Source organism: Schistocerca cancellata, chromosome 5 (genome assembly GCF_023864275.1).
Source record: "Schistocerca cancellata isolate TAMUIC-IGC-003103 chromosome 5, iqSchCanc2.1, whole genome shotgun sequence".
NCBI classification, from domain to species: domain Eukaryota; kingdom Metazoa; phylum Arthropoda; class Insecta; order Orthoptera; family Acrididae; genus Schistocerca; species Schistocerca cancellata.
In genome coordinates, this window is record NC_064630.1 from 90,943,120 (window position 1) to 90,955,661 (window position 12,542).

At 43.5% G+C, this 12,542-nt stretch overlaps 1 pseudogene; it reads right to left on the minus strand.

Annotated features, from left to right (window-relative positions):
• Positions 1-296: 296 nt before the first annotated feature.
• Positions 297-414, minus strand: LOC126189810 (5S ribosomal RNA; annotated as a pseudogene).
• Between the last annotated feature and the right edge of the window lie 12,128 nt (positions 415-12,542).

A 12,542-nucleotide genomic window follows, 5' to 3' on the forward strand; every position in this document is an offset into this window, starting at 1 on the left:
AGATGCGCAAACACCGATTTTTGTAACAAGTGCGCCTTGTCCTCCCTTGAATATCCGTAGTTTTTCTTACGCTCTCCATGTTCATACTCCGTCATCACTCCGTCTGTAGGCCACAAGTGGCCCATCGTGACCATCCGACTGCCGTGTCATCCTCAAATGAGGATGCGGATAGGAGGGGCGTGTGGTCAGCACACCGCTCTCCCGGTCGTTACGATGGTTTTCTTTGACCGGAGCCACTATTATTCGGTCTAGTAGCTCCTCAGTTGGCATCACGATGCTGAGCGCACCCTGAAAAATGGCAACAGCACATGGCGGCCCAGATGGTCACCCATCCAAGTGCCGGCCACGCCCGACAGCGCTTAACTTCGGTGATCTGACGGGAACCGGTGTATCCACTGCGGCAAGGCCGTTTCGCCATGTTCATACTGCTGCAGACTTTTTCGAAATCTGTTCATAATTGTTTTTTTACTATGCTACGGGTGATCTTACATATACATAATTATGTTTTAGCATCCGCTCCTTAGAGAACAATTACAATTTACTAAGTTCCACTGGTCCGACAGGTATGATGAACTATGTATCTCGACGCCTGTTTCAGTATCAATTCCACATGTGACATACGTACCGTTATCATTGTACTTCCCATGTACACTGTCCGCACATTCGTGTGTATACGACACCACACATTCTTCTGACTGATGTTGCAGAGACGCCAATATTTCATCTACCACTTCTTTTTCACTCTGGACTTCGGCAACTATTATTGTAGATATAATGCGATATTTGCTTTTTTTATCATTTCCATTCAACAGCGCTAGAGGGGGCGTCATGTAACTAGGCGGGTCAGAACTGCGCAGTAGCACGGAAGTCACGTGGCGTGCCGACCAATAGGAGTCAAGTCAGCAATAGCGAGCGCCCGATTTAATGTCGTTCTGTGCGGAGGAAGTTTACGACTGGTTTTAGCATTGTGTGTGGTACCGTTTCGGAAGTTATTGCAAGGGATTGTTGTTATATGAGTGGCAACAGCACATCTCACTCAGTATTACACAAGCAGGCGAGAGAAATAATGTTTCGCGTCTATCAGTTCTTTATACAGGAGCTGGAAGCGGCAGCCACAGCCGACAATAAAGCCAGTGTTGCCAAGTGCCAAGAACGAACAGCTGAGGCGTGTGGTATCAGTTTGAGAACTGTACAACGAATCGCCAGTGAAACCAAAGCATCTACTGAAGAGAACGAATCACCTATTTTTAAGTCGCTTAGTAAGTGCCGAAATCGAAAGAAATTCGTAGATGAGCTCGACGATTTCAGCAAGAATGTGTTACTGCGCAAAATATTCGACATGTATAGCCAAGGTGAATATCTTATGGCAGATAAATTATGTTCCTACTTGAAAGAAGCCGAAAGTTTCAACAGCAGCAAATCTACCATGCTCAGAATATTAAGGGAGATGGGATTTAAATACAGAAAGAGCAATGACGGAAGAAAACTGCTTTCAGAATGAAGTGACATTGTAGCAGCAAGAACTGTGTTCTTGAGAGAAATACACGAGATAAAACAAGCCAGAAAATGAAGTATTTATTATCTCGATGAAACATATGTTCACCAGAACCATTCAAGACCAATGTGCTGGAAGACAATTCACGATTTTGGTGGCCTGAAGGTTCCTGTGGGAAAAGGGAGAGGGCTCATTGTGCTTCATGCTAGTTCTGCAGCGACAGGCTTCACACCAGAGTGTAAATTAATATTTAAAGGATCGAAGACGAAGGAATCAGATGACTATCACTCTGAAATGACCTATGCTGTCTTCAAGCGGTGTTTTGTGCAGCAGCTACTTCCGTACATGGCAGAGAATTCTGTTATTGTCATAGACAACGCAAGCAAGCACTCTGTACAAGTGAATAAGGCTCCTACTTCAAATACGAGGAAGGATGAAATTATTTCATGGTTGTCACCTAATCGAATTTCTCACACAGTGTCATAGACCAGGGAAGAGTTATGTTATGTTATGTTGACCGGGGACATAGAAACGACGAAGAGGCTCCGTCCCCGCTGCAGCCGCATTGGTCCGCAACCCCACGACGACTACCGCAGTCCACTTCACCCCTCAGCCGCCCCACACCGAACACAGGGTTGTGTGGATTGACCCCCAGTGGACCCCACCTCCCATGGAGCGCCTCACACTAGACGAGTGTAGCCCCTATGTTTGCGTGGTAGAGTAATGGTGGTGTACGCGTACGTGGAGAACTTTTTTGCGCAGCAATCGCCGACATAGTGTAGCTGAGGCGGAATAAGGGGAACCAGCCTGCATTCGCCGAGGCAGATGGAAAACCGCCTAAAAACCATCCACAGACTGGTCGGCTCACCGGACCTCGACACAAATCCGCCGGGCGGATTCGTGCAGGGGACCGGCCCTCCTTCCCGCCCGAAACGCCGTGCGTTAGACCGCACCGCCAACCGGACGGGCAGGGCAGAGTTACTCATGCTCGTAAATGCATACAAGCCTAAAAACCGCAATTACGAGATAGATGAACTGGTAAGACAGCATGGTCACCAAGTAATCAGGTTACCACCATGTCACTGCCACTACAATCTTATTGAGCTGGTACGGGCGCAGCCGGCCGGTGTGGCCGTGCGGTTAAAGGCGCTTCAGTTTGGCACCCCGTGACCGCTACGGTCGCAGGTTCGAATCCTGCCTCGGGCACGGATGTGTGTGATGTCCTTAGGTTAGTTAGGTTTAAGTAGTTCTAAGTTCTAGGGGACTTATGACCACAGATGTTGGGTCCCATAGTGCTCAGAGCCATTTGAACCATTTTGGTACGGGCGCAAGTTAAAGCCCAGTAACAGCACCTTCCGTATCGCTCACGTGGAAAGACTCACACATGAAGTAGTGGACAACGAAAGCATATCTGCATTGGCAAACTGCGTCGGACATTCGGAAACACTCCAGGAAGAAGATTTTAAAAAGGAAATCGACAGAGACCCTGTGATGGAACCTTTCATAATTAATCTTCACGATTCGGATTCGTCTTTATCAGACAGCGAGGATGAAGACGATGTTTTGAGATAACTGTGACAGTACTGCAAGGCTGCCGTAAGCAATAATAAGCCTATATTATGTAACTTGAATCTAGGTTTGCCTGGCTGGTAAAGTAATTATAAAAATATTTTAGTTTCTTACGCAAATTCGATGTGGACTTTGTTTAAAGCTTGTCTTCAGTGATTACATTAGTCGATTTCATTATTGAATTATCCTAAAAATATGTAACATTTCGTTTATATTTATGCTAGTCGGACTGGTGTCTTCATTTCTGAAAAAGTAATTGTTCTTGCTTTCCCGAAAATTAGTCCCAACAAACAGCACGTGCAAACTTGTTTTATATTACGTATGACAATAACTATGTACAATAGGCACAATATCAACAACTATAAATTATTTAATGTAAGTGAGGTGTCTAGAAACAGAAAGTGCCTTTGGTTCTTTTAATAACGATTTTTAATGTATGAGAGGCTCCTTTTATTTTTTCTGAAATATGGCTCTTTCAGCTATGTGCCGAAAAGATGCTTAACATGTAGACTGCTCAGACGTTTGCTTAAGTCACTTAAATAAACTGGCATGTAAAAATTTCGCATGTGGGAATATTTCCCCTGCAATCCAAATAAACAATTTTCACTACAAATGGCAAGCCTTCACAGGGAGAACGTATTATCTAGGTTCGAAAGGGAGACGGAAATTCTCCTATATATGCCGCGATTTTTGCCAGCACTCATACGTATTGCAAAACATTTTATGTGTATTATAAAAATAGTTTGAGTATCACTAGGTATAGCAACTTTTCGCGAGGTTTCTACTACTTTCCAAATTTTATTTTTCAATGCAGCACAAGATGGTTCAAATGGCTCTGAGCACTATGGGACTTAACATCTATGGTCATCAGTCCCCTAGAACTTAGAACTACTTAAACCTAACTAAGCTAAGGACATCACACAACACCCATTCATCACGAGGCAGAGAAAATCCCTGACCCCGCCGGGAATCGAACCCGGGAACACGGGCGCGGGAAGCGAGAACGCTACCACACGACCACGAGCTGCGAACAACAGCACAAGAAAATTGTATTTTCTGAGGTAGAATAGGAAAGATAAATAAATGTGCAGCAATTTTCTCAGTTACTCAACACAGTATTCTTTTGTTGATCGACAGACACAATAAACAATGCAAGTGTGTCTATTATACTTACCAATGGTCATAGCTTTTTTATTTTCACACATTTTATAGAACTCCATATTTTAAAGGCAGACGGTTCGATGACAACCCCTTTCTCACAATGAGGTATGGGTACTATTGCTCTCGTCACCTTTCCTGCATACGCGCGTACTTTGATGCGCGGCGGTCAATAGCCGACAGTCGAATGGAGCGGTAACGCATGGTGTGGCTACACCGCCGCAGCTGATAGCTGGCTCCCCTCGCCACTAACTGCACAGAACTCTCCCACAACTCGCCAAGGTACGTGACGCCCTATCTAGCACCGGAGCACTGTTGTGAGTTACTGTTCGACTAAGCGGTTCTACTACCTCTGTAGCCTCATGCTGTACTCATCATTAGATATTTCCACTTCCGTCCCCTGTTGACAATAGCAGGCAATATTTCTGTTGCTTGCTAGGCAGTATGTGGGGCGTCGAATGCTGTAAACATCACTGGCCTTTTGCCACCTCTCACTGAAGGGGTTTCTTGTTAGACAAAATGATTTGACAGTAATGGTCTGGATCGAGTTGTGGATATACGAAAACTTTTTCGTACATACATTGAGACGTTTTTAAAATAGAGGCAGTGAAAAGAAAGGGAATGGAAAAGGCAGGATAGAATAACCCCTAGCCGCACAGGGCACTAAGGCATTGCAGTGGCGAAAGTTGTAATTTTGTAGATTACTGAGATTCGAACCCGGATCCGCCATTTTGAACAGCGGTTGCCCTGACCGTCTCGGCCACTCGGAAACACCTTCTGTCCCACCAAAATCGTGAACTCACCGCACCCTACATTGCGCTGTTCCCTCGTCCAGTGCAGCGCCTACTCGCCATATCTTGATATCGTAGAGGTTTCGACGATATCCGAGGCATGTCAGGGAGCCATCGTACTCGATTATCTTTATGTAAGTCAGTGTTGTCTCTTCTGATGGACATGCCGAGATGGTTAAAGCAACTCGCCTTGGGAAGTGCAGCATCCTGGTTCGAATTCCAGTCCACGACAAAAATTTTCAACTTTCGCCATTGCAGTGCTGCATTGCTCTGTGCGGATGGGAGTCGTGGCTTCCCACGTACCCCTTCCCTTTCTGAACCCTTTCTCTATTTCAAAAACTTCATCGGTGTATCTACATCTACATCTACTTGGATACTCTGCAAATCACATTTAAGTGCCTGGCGGAAGGTTCATCGAACCACCTTCACAACTCTCTATTATTCCAGTCTCGTATAGCGCGAGGGAAGAATGAACACCTATATCTTTCCGTACGAGCTCTGATTTCCCTTATTTTAACTTTGTGATCGTTACTCCCTATGCAAGTCGGTATATTATCACATTCGGAGGAGAAAGTTGGTGATTGGAATTTCGTGAGAAGATTCCATCGCAACGAAAAACGCCTTTATTTTAATGATGTTCATCCCAAATCCTGTATCATTTCTGTGATACTCTCTCACATATTTCGCGATAATACAAAACGTGCTGCCTTTCTTTGAACTTTTTCGCTGTACTCAGTCAATCCTATCTGGTAAGGATCCCACACCCCGCAACATTTTTCTAAAAGAGTACGGACAATCGTAGTGTAGGCAGTCTCCTTAGTAGGTCTGTTAAATTATCTAAGTGGCCTGCCAATGAAACGCAATGTTTGGTTAGCCTTCCCCACAACATTTTCTATTTGTTCCTTCCAATTTAAATGATTCGTAATTGTAATACCTAGTTATTTAGTTGAATTTACGGATTTTAGATTAGACTGATTTATCGTGTAACCGACGTTTAACGCGTTCCTTTTAGCACTCATGTGGATGACCTCACAAATTTCGTTATTTAAGGTCAACTGCCACTTTTCGCACCATTCCGATATTTCTTCTGCCGGCCGGAGTGGCCGTGCGGTTGTAGGCGCTACAGTCTGGAACCGAGCGACCGCTATGGTCGTAGGTTCGAATCCTACCTCGGGCATGGATGTGTGTGATGTTCTTAGGTTAATTTGCTTTAATTAGTTCTAAGTTCTAGGCGACTGATGACCTCAGAAGTAAGTCGCATAGTGCTCAGAGCCATTTTTTATATTTCTTCTAAATCGTTTTGCAGTTTGTTTTGATTTTCTGCTGACTTAATTAGTTGATAAACGACACGTCATCTGCAAACAACCGAAGACGAATGCTCAAATTGCCTCCCAAATCGTTTATATAGATAAGGAACTGCAAAGGGCCTAAAACACTACCTTGGGAAATGCCAGAAATCACTTCTGTTTTACCCGATGACTTTCCGTCAATTACAACGAACTGTGACCTCTCTGACAGGAAATTACAGATCCACTCACACAACTGAGACGATATTCCATAAGCACGCAGTTTCACTACGATCCGCTTGTGTGGTACAGTGTCAAAAGGTGTATGTAGTAAAAGGTTTTGGTAGGTGTACAACTCGATCCGGAGTTTTACTGTTAATTCATTTTTTGTCCCTCAATGTAAGTACACGTACGAAATTGGATATGGTACAGGACATGTACATGCTAAGGCCATTCCCTATAAATGCGGGCAGTACAGTCTATAAAGCTTGTAAGGGCGTTGTAGGGAACGTTGTGCTGAGAAATAATCATTAAGAAAAAAAATAGACATGCTGCCTCGTTTCTGAGTTATTTAACATTGGAGTTAGCCAATAAGTTAACTGCGCACGCCAATTCAAGCACTTACTCGCACTAAAATGTGAAAGTGCACAGACAGTTGTGGATTCACAAGTTACCAATTTTTGAAACTATCATTACAAGTTAAAATGAGCCTTTTCCGTAAGACATAGACTGATGCAAAGTTAGAAAAAGCTACGTTTGTTCGGTCTGAGGCAGGCTGCTTGAATTTGCGCCCATAACGACCTCATTCGCTAATTTCAATGCTAAATAACTCGGAAGCGGCACAATGCTTCGAATATTTTTCTTATCAATTATTTCTCAGCACAGCTATCTATGTATCACCTGTACAAGCTTTTCAGTTTCTGACGACCCTGTGCAAGTTACTAGCTGTGTTGCCTTCTAACCCACCGTCTTGATACTTCTGCTCTTCCGCCGAGGCTACAATCTGATGACGAGAGCAACAGTCCCATCCCACGTAACCAGGGCCGCTATTATGGGAAACGCTCGACCGGTACACCATGCGTGTCACATCACTCAACAAGATAACTCGTCTGGCACTGTCCAAAGCGTCGGATGCTGGCTGTGGTTCACCTCTGTGCGCCAGACTGCTCCATGCTGTGACAGAATGCCTCCCACCATGGTGCTGCTTGGCTGTGGTGTGGCACGGCGAAAGGCAACACGAGTACTGACACGAGAAGTTAAGTGAGGCAGGGATACTACTGAGCCAGGAATCGCTAATTCACGACACAGTTGATTAACAGCAATTTTGCCTTATAAACTTGGGTTTCACGATCATTACTTCCACTATAACACTATACCCCAAAATAATACGGTAAAAGCCACGTGTAACACCATTGTATGGGGAATGGTGTATACAGTATACACGTCATAAACGAGCCTACTTTCCACAACTGCCTTATAGAGTTAACCCTTTTACAGGATTTGACTGTGATGTATGAATAATGGATATGGAAATTATGGTATTAGTTCCTTTTCCTAACAGTTTTCTAGCTTTTAGAAAGGAACGCAGTACAAATGAAATAATAGTGAACCTAGGACCTTCCTGTAGCAAGTTCATGAAGCGGTTTGTCCAATGGATTTACGTTAGCCACCCTATCTCGGCAAACAAATTGTTAAGTTTCAGAAGAACTTAAGAAGTAAATTTGGCATACTTTCCTGGTGCTTACTAACATAAATTCACAAACAAATACCGCGTGAGTCATAAATGAGGAAAATTATGTCGTGCAAATTGTCACACACTGAGCTACAAACATAAATTCGTTTTCCGCATGTTCCTACGGCAATAAATGACAATGCAATTTGAATTTCTATAATAATAATTATAAAAGGTGGCAATTTTATTTACGCACTGTCTTTTAAATAGATATGATGGTATCTGATACTCAAGTACTAATGCAAAGAAACGTAATGATGCTAAAATGCTTTAAATTCTTGCTATGATTTAATCTTTAAAATTTAATAATTCTCTTCCTGTTAATATTTAATTAATTAACTTACGTCGTTCAGATTTCGTAACGCTGACGGCGTTAATATTTAAAGTTGTTCAGTGCCTGTATTGCTTTCTTTCAATTGTTGCGAGCCAGCGATGGTGCAATGCCGTTCACTTTCAAGTCTACACATTTATATAAATCAGGTCCAGGAAACACTTCTGTATCACGGTTGCGATTTAGACGGTATTCGCGTAATTGTACTGATTAAGAATTATCGTTTCCGAAAGAGGCAGGTTCGATTAAAGCTGTGTGCACTTTTGCGCGTATAATGAAAATATTCCTAACACGTCGCGCAAGAAAAAGTAACATGCGAATCATAACCTTGGTCAAACGAAGAAAATATATGATGACATAAATGTTCTTCGCTGTTATTCAGGACAGGTTTAGATTAAACACCGCAATTTTCAGTGTTTAGAAATCACAAGACGATACACTTTAGAGATATTTGTTTTGAATAACTTGTATTTACCTTTTCTTATACAATACGGTGATTGTCCGCAAGGATTATCTCTCTCTCCTTTTCATAGCCTTTATAGATTCACATTACATACATCGATTAAGAAACTTTTCTTTCTCTACTGACCAGTACGAGAACACTATAAATTGAATGGTAAAAAACTGGAAGTATGAAGTAGACTTTCGGGTGTTACTGTGCGCCGACATTGGCCAAGAGGACAGATCGGCAACAGGGCACAACACGCGAGTGTTGTAGGTTGTCTAGCCGCTCACGAGAAGGCGAGGCATTCGGCGTCAAGCGACGGTCTGCGAGCAATGACAGCGCCCACATCTATCTCACACCGGTTACGCTGGCCGGTATTATGTATCGTGGCTAGATGGCATAGGGAAAGCAGAGTGAGGAGGGGCTGCACTACTGTACATGCATGTTTTATAATTTGGTTTTTGTGTGCCAGACTTAGTTTTAAGGAACGAGTACGTAGATGCTGAATACAAAATACAACTACACAGGTATGTGGCAGTTAATACAAACGATTACAATACAGATGTACAAATCGAAACTAACATAGAAACACATGACCAGAAGCTGCAGTGGCAGTTTATAAGTACTGTTCGAAATGACGGCCACGATGTGTGTGGCAAAGTTGAACTCTTCGCAGGAAGGATTACTGAACACGATCCAACATGTCTGTATCTCTTTGCGTAATATCACCGACATGTTGTATTCTGAGTTGAAGGTGTTGACATCAACAACCTCTCCTTCATAAATCACAGATTTCAGATGAACCCACAAAAGGAAATCCAGTGGATTCAGGACTGACGATCTTTCTGGCCATGCTACAGGGCCTCAACGACCGATCCATTTCGAAGTGAAGGCATTGTCCAGATGGCGTCGCACTGTGCCGCAGAAGTGAGCGGAGGCACCGTCATGCATGTACCACAGGTTCATAGTAGAGGCCATGTAACCTCCCCCTCACTTATCGACCTTAATGACAGTGAAAAATTAAACCGCGTGTACCTAATGGAAATTTGGGGAAAAGCAATCGACACCGAAGTTAATCTGTCGGTAAAGGAGGAGGAAAGGGTTACATCTTAATGAAAGGAAAAATGCAAATGAAACTGGTGGAAATTAATTTTGAAAAGGGGTAAAGTTAATAAAAAAAGTAAATGTGCGGCCGTTACGTTAACAATTAACTAGCGTTAATTAGATATTTGAGATTTGGGGGAAATCACGGTCGCCAGTCCTATGGACAATTACTATAGTAACTGAAAAAGAAACACATATAATTAGCACTAGAAGCGTAGCAACTGAAGGTTGACAAGTGTAGTGTGAAAACTGAAAGTTTGTCAGAAGTAATAAATTTCGCTACACTCTGACTTAATTTAGCAAAAGAACTAATAAAACCGGAAAATCGAAAGTTAATTTAGTGACTGAAATTAATAGTGAGCTTTCTTTCTGAAGCGCATCGAAATTAAGTAAAATACGGTTAGTCTTGGACTACCTCAACAATCATTTCAAAAGCTACTTGAATCTACGCAATTTAGAAAGAAGAGATTTAACTTTGAACTAGAATTAAATGATTCTGAACAATTAACAATAGTAAAATTTAGTACGTACCACACTGAGCTGCAGTCACAGGTAAGCTAAAATACGGTAACAAAACTCGCACTCTTAATTCGTGCTTGTGTAACCTAAATATTGTAGCCAGCTATGAATACTTTAACTGAACTTTGAAATTAAAGCAGCGAAATGCTATAATATTACTTTAATGCTGGCGTTTGAATTTCAACGACACTCGAGTTCATTCCGGAAAAGGAAGGGACCCTGCTTGGTAATGCAATTGGGACAATGAGCAACAAACGTTCATGCTAAATTGCTGTAATTTTGTGATGCAACAATTTTAAAAGTTTGAAAAGCTGAGGTCTGCCATACAGTTCTAAAACTTTACATGCTTCCAGTCTTCCTTGTTGGTTGATTGAAGGTTTGAAGCCGTCGATCGAGGAGGTGGCGACAGTCACTCATTGTCGGCCGTCGCTGTTGCAGAAGCTGGATGTTGGCGCGCCTTCTTCTCGACACGGTGACCAGGCAAAACGGGCTTTTGATGTGCGCCAGCTAATGCTTCCCGTCCGCGACACCGTGTCAGAAACTATCATAGCAAGTCGAGCGCAATTACATGCTGCCCAACCCCGAAACCGCGGCAACTCGCAGGAGCGTCACACAACACACCTGCTCCACTGCACCACCCCAGCCAGACTCCCTCTGCCCGCGCTCCACGCGACAGAGTTAACACTACCAAAGATCCTACACACTTTGATTCTTCACACGACCTATCGATGTAATCGTTAGATAGCAGTTTTCCCTAGGCAAGACCCAGCGTAAAAATACAAATAATATTTACGAAACAAACCAATTATACATCGACATAAATGCATAAATATATATACATACAGTAAAACAATTACAATACATAAAGAGACAGAATGTCATATCTTCAGGTAACTAAAATAAGAAAAACAAATTTATAGTACAATAGATGGAAATAGGAGGATATGCATTTCCAGCGTTACAGCCAAACTAACGTCTTCCAACAATTCCGGAAATGTAGCATACAAGAAACGCAGATACTGCTCTCCTGTAAGCCTTTGTAGTAGCACATGTGGCCCTATGAAATGGAGATCCATAATAGCACACCAGATATTGACACCGCATCGTTGTTGGTACCCTAGTTTCACTGTGCTGTGCTGTGTGTCTTCCGCTCACTAGTGCCAGTTAGGCGAATTCACTATACCCTCCTTTGTGAAATAGGCTTCGTCGGTGAACAGTATTGTTCGTGAAAAATGCTGGTCGTGGGTCTGACGCTATAGGATAAAGTTGCAGAAGTCCAGCCTCCTCTGGTAGTCTTCCGGCAATAATGCCTGTACCTTCTGCATGCGAAAGGTATGGTAATGGTTTCTATGGAGTACTCGCATAACAGTAGATTGTGGCATTCCGACCGCAGTGGCGAGAGACCTGGTGCTTATTGTTCAGTCCTCCGCAACAGTTTGTAACACTTTTTCTTCATCATCCGCACTGTACGTCGACGATCGGCCACGATCACTAAATCCTGGAGGTACTAAACATGCACCATACTCCCTCAGGCTCCTGTCCACAGAGTAAAACGTTTTTGCGGATGGAAGGTGCCGGCAAGGAACCTCTCGTGGCACAGTTCCCTTGCAACGTCAGCTCTTCCATCTGCAAGCCCGTAGGTGGTGTGGATGATGGTGTATTCCTCGTTTGTGAAATTTGCCGTGGTACTGTAGTAACACTGCGACGCGGCCGTTAGCAGCTGTCGACACGGCGAGAATCGGGCAGTGTGAGCAGCGCAGAGGTGTTGTAAACACGTCATTCACGCCGCGGTTTTACTTCCACCGTTGACCACTCTTTCCGCTTTTGGACACACATTCCATAACAAGGTTCAAATGGCTCTGAGCACTATGGGACTCAACATCTTAGGTCATAAGTCCCCTAGAACTTAGAACTACTTAAACCTAACTAACCTAAGGACATCACACACACCCATGCCCGAGGCAGGATTCGAACCTGCGACCGCAGCAGTCCCGCGGTTCCGGACTGAGCGCCAGAACCGCTAGACCACCGCGGCCGGCTCTATAACAAGGGACTGTACACTCTGTTACCGCCGGCAAGGTGTGATTCACAAGTGTCATGTGTTGTATCTAT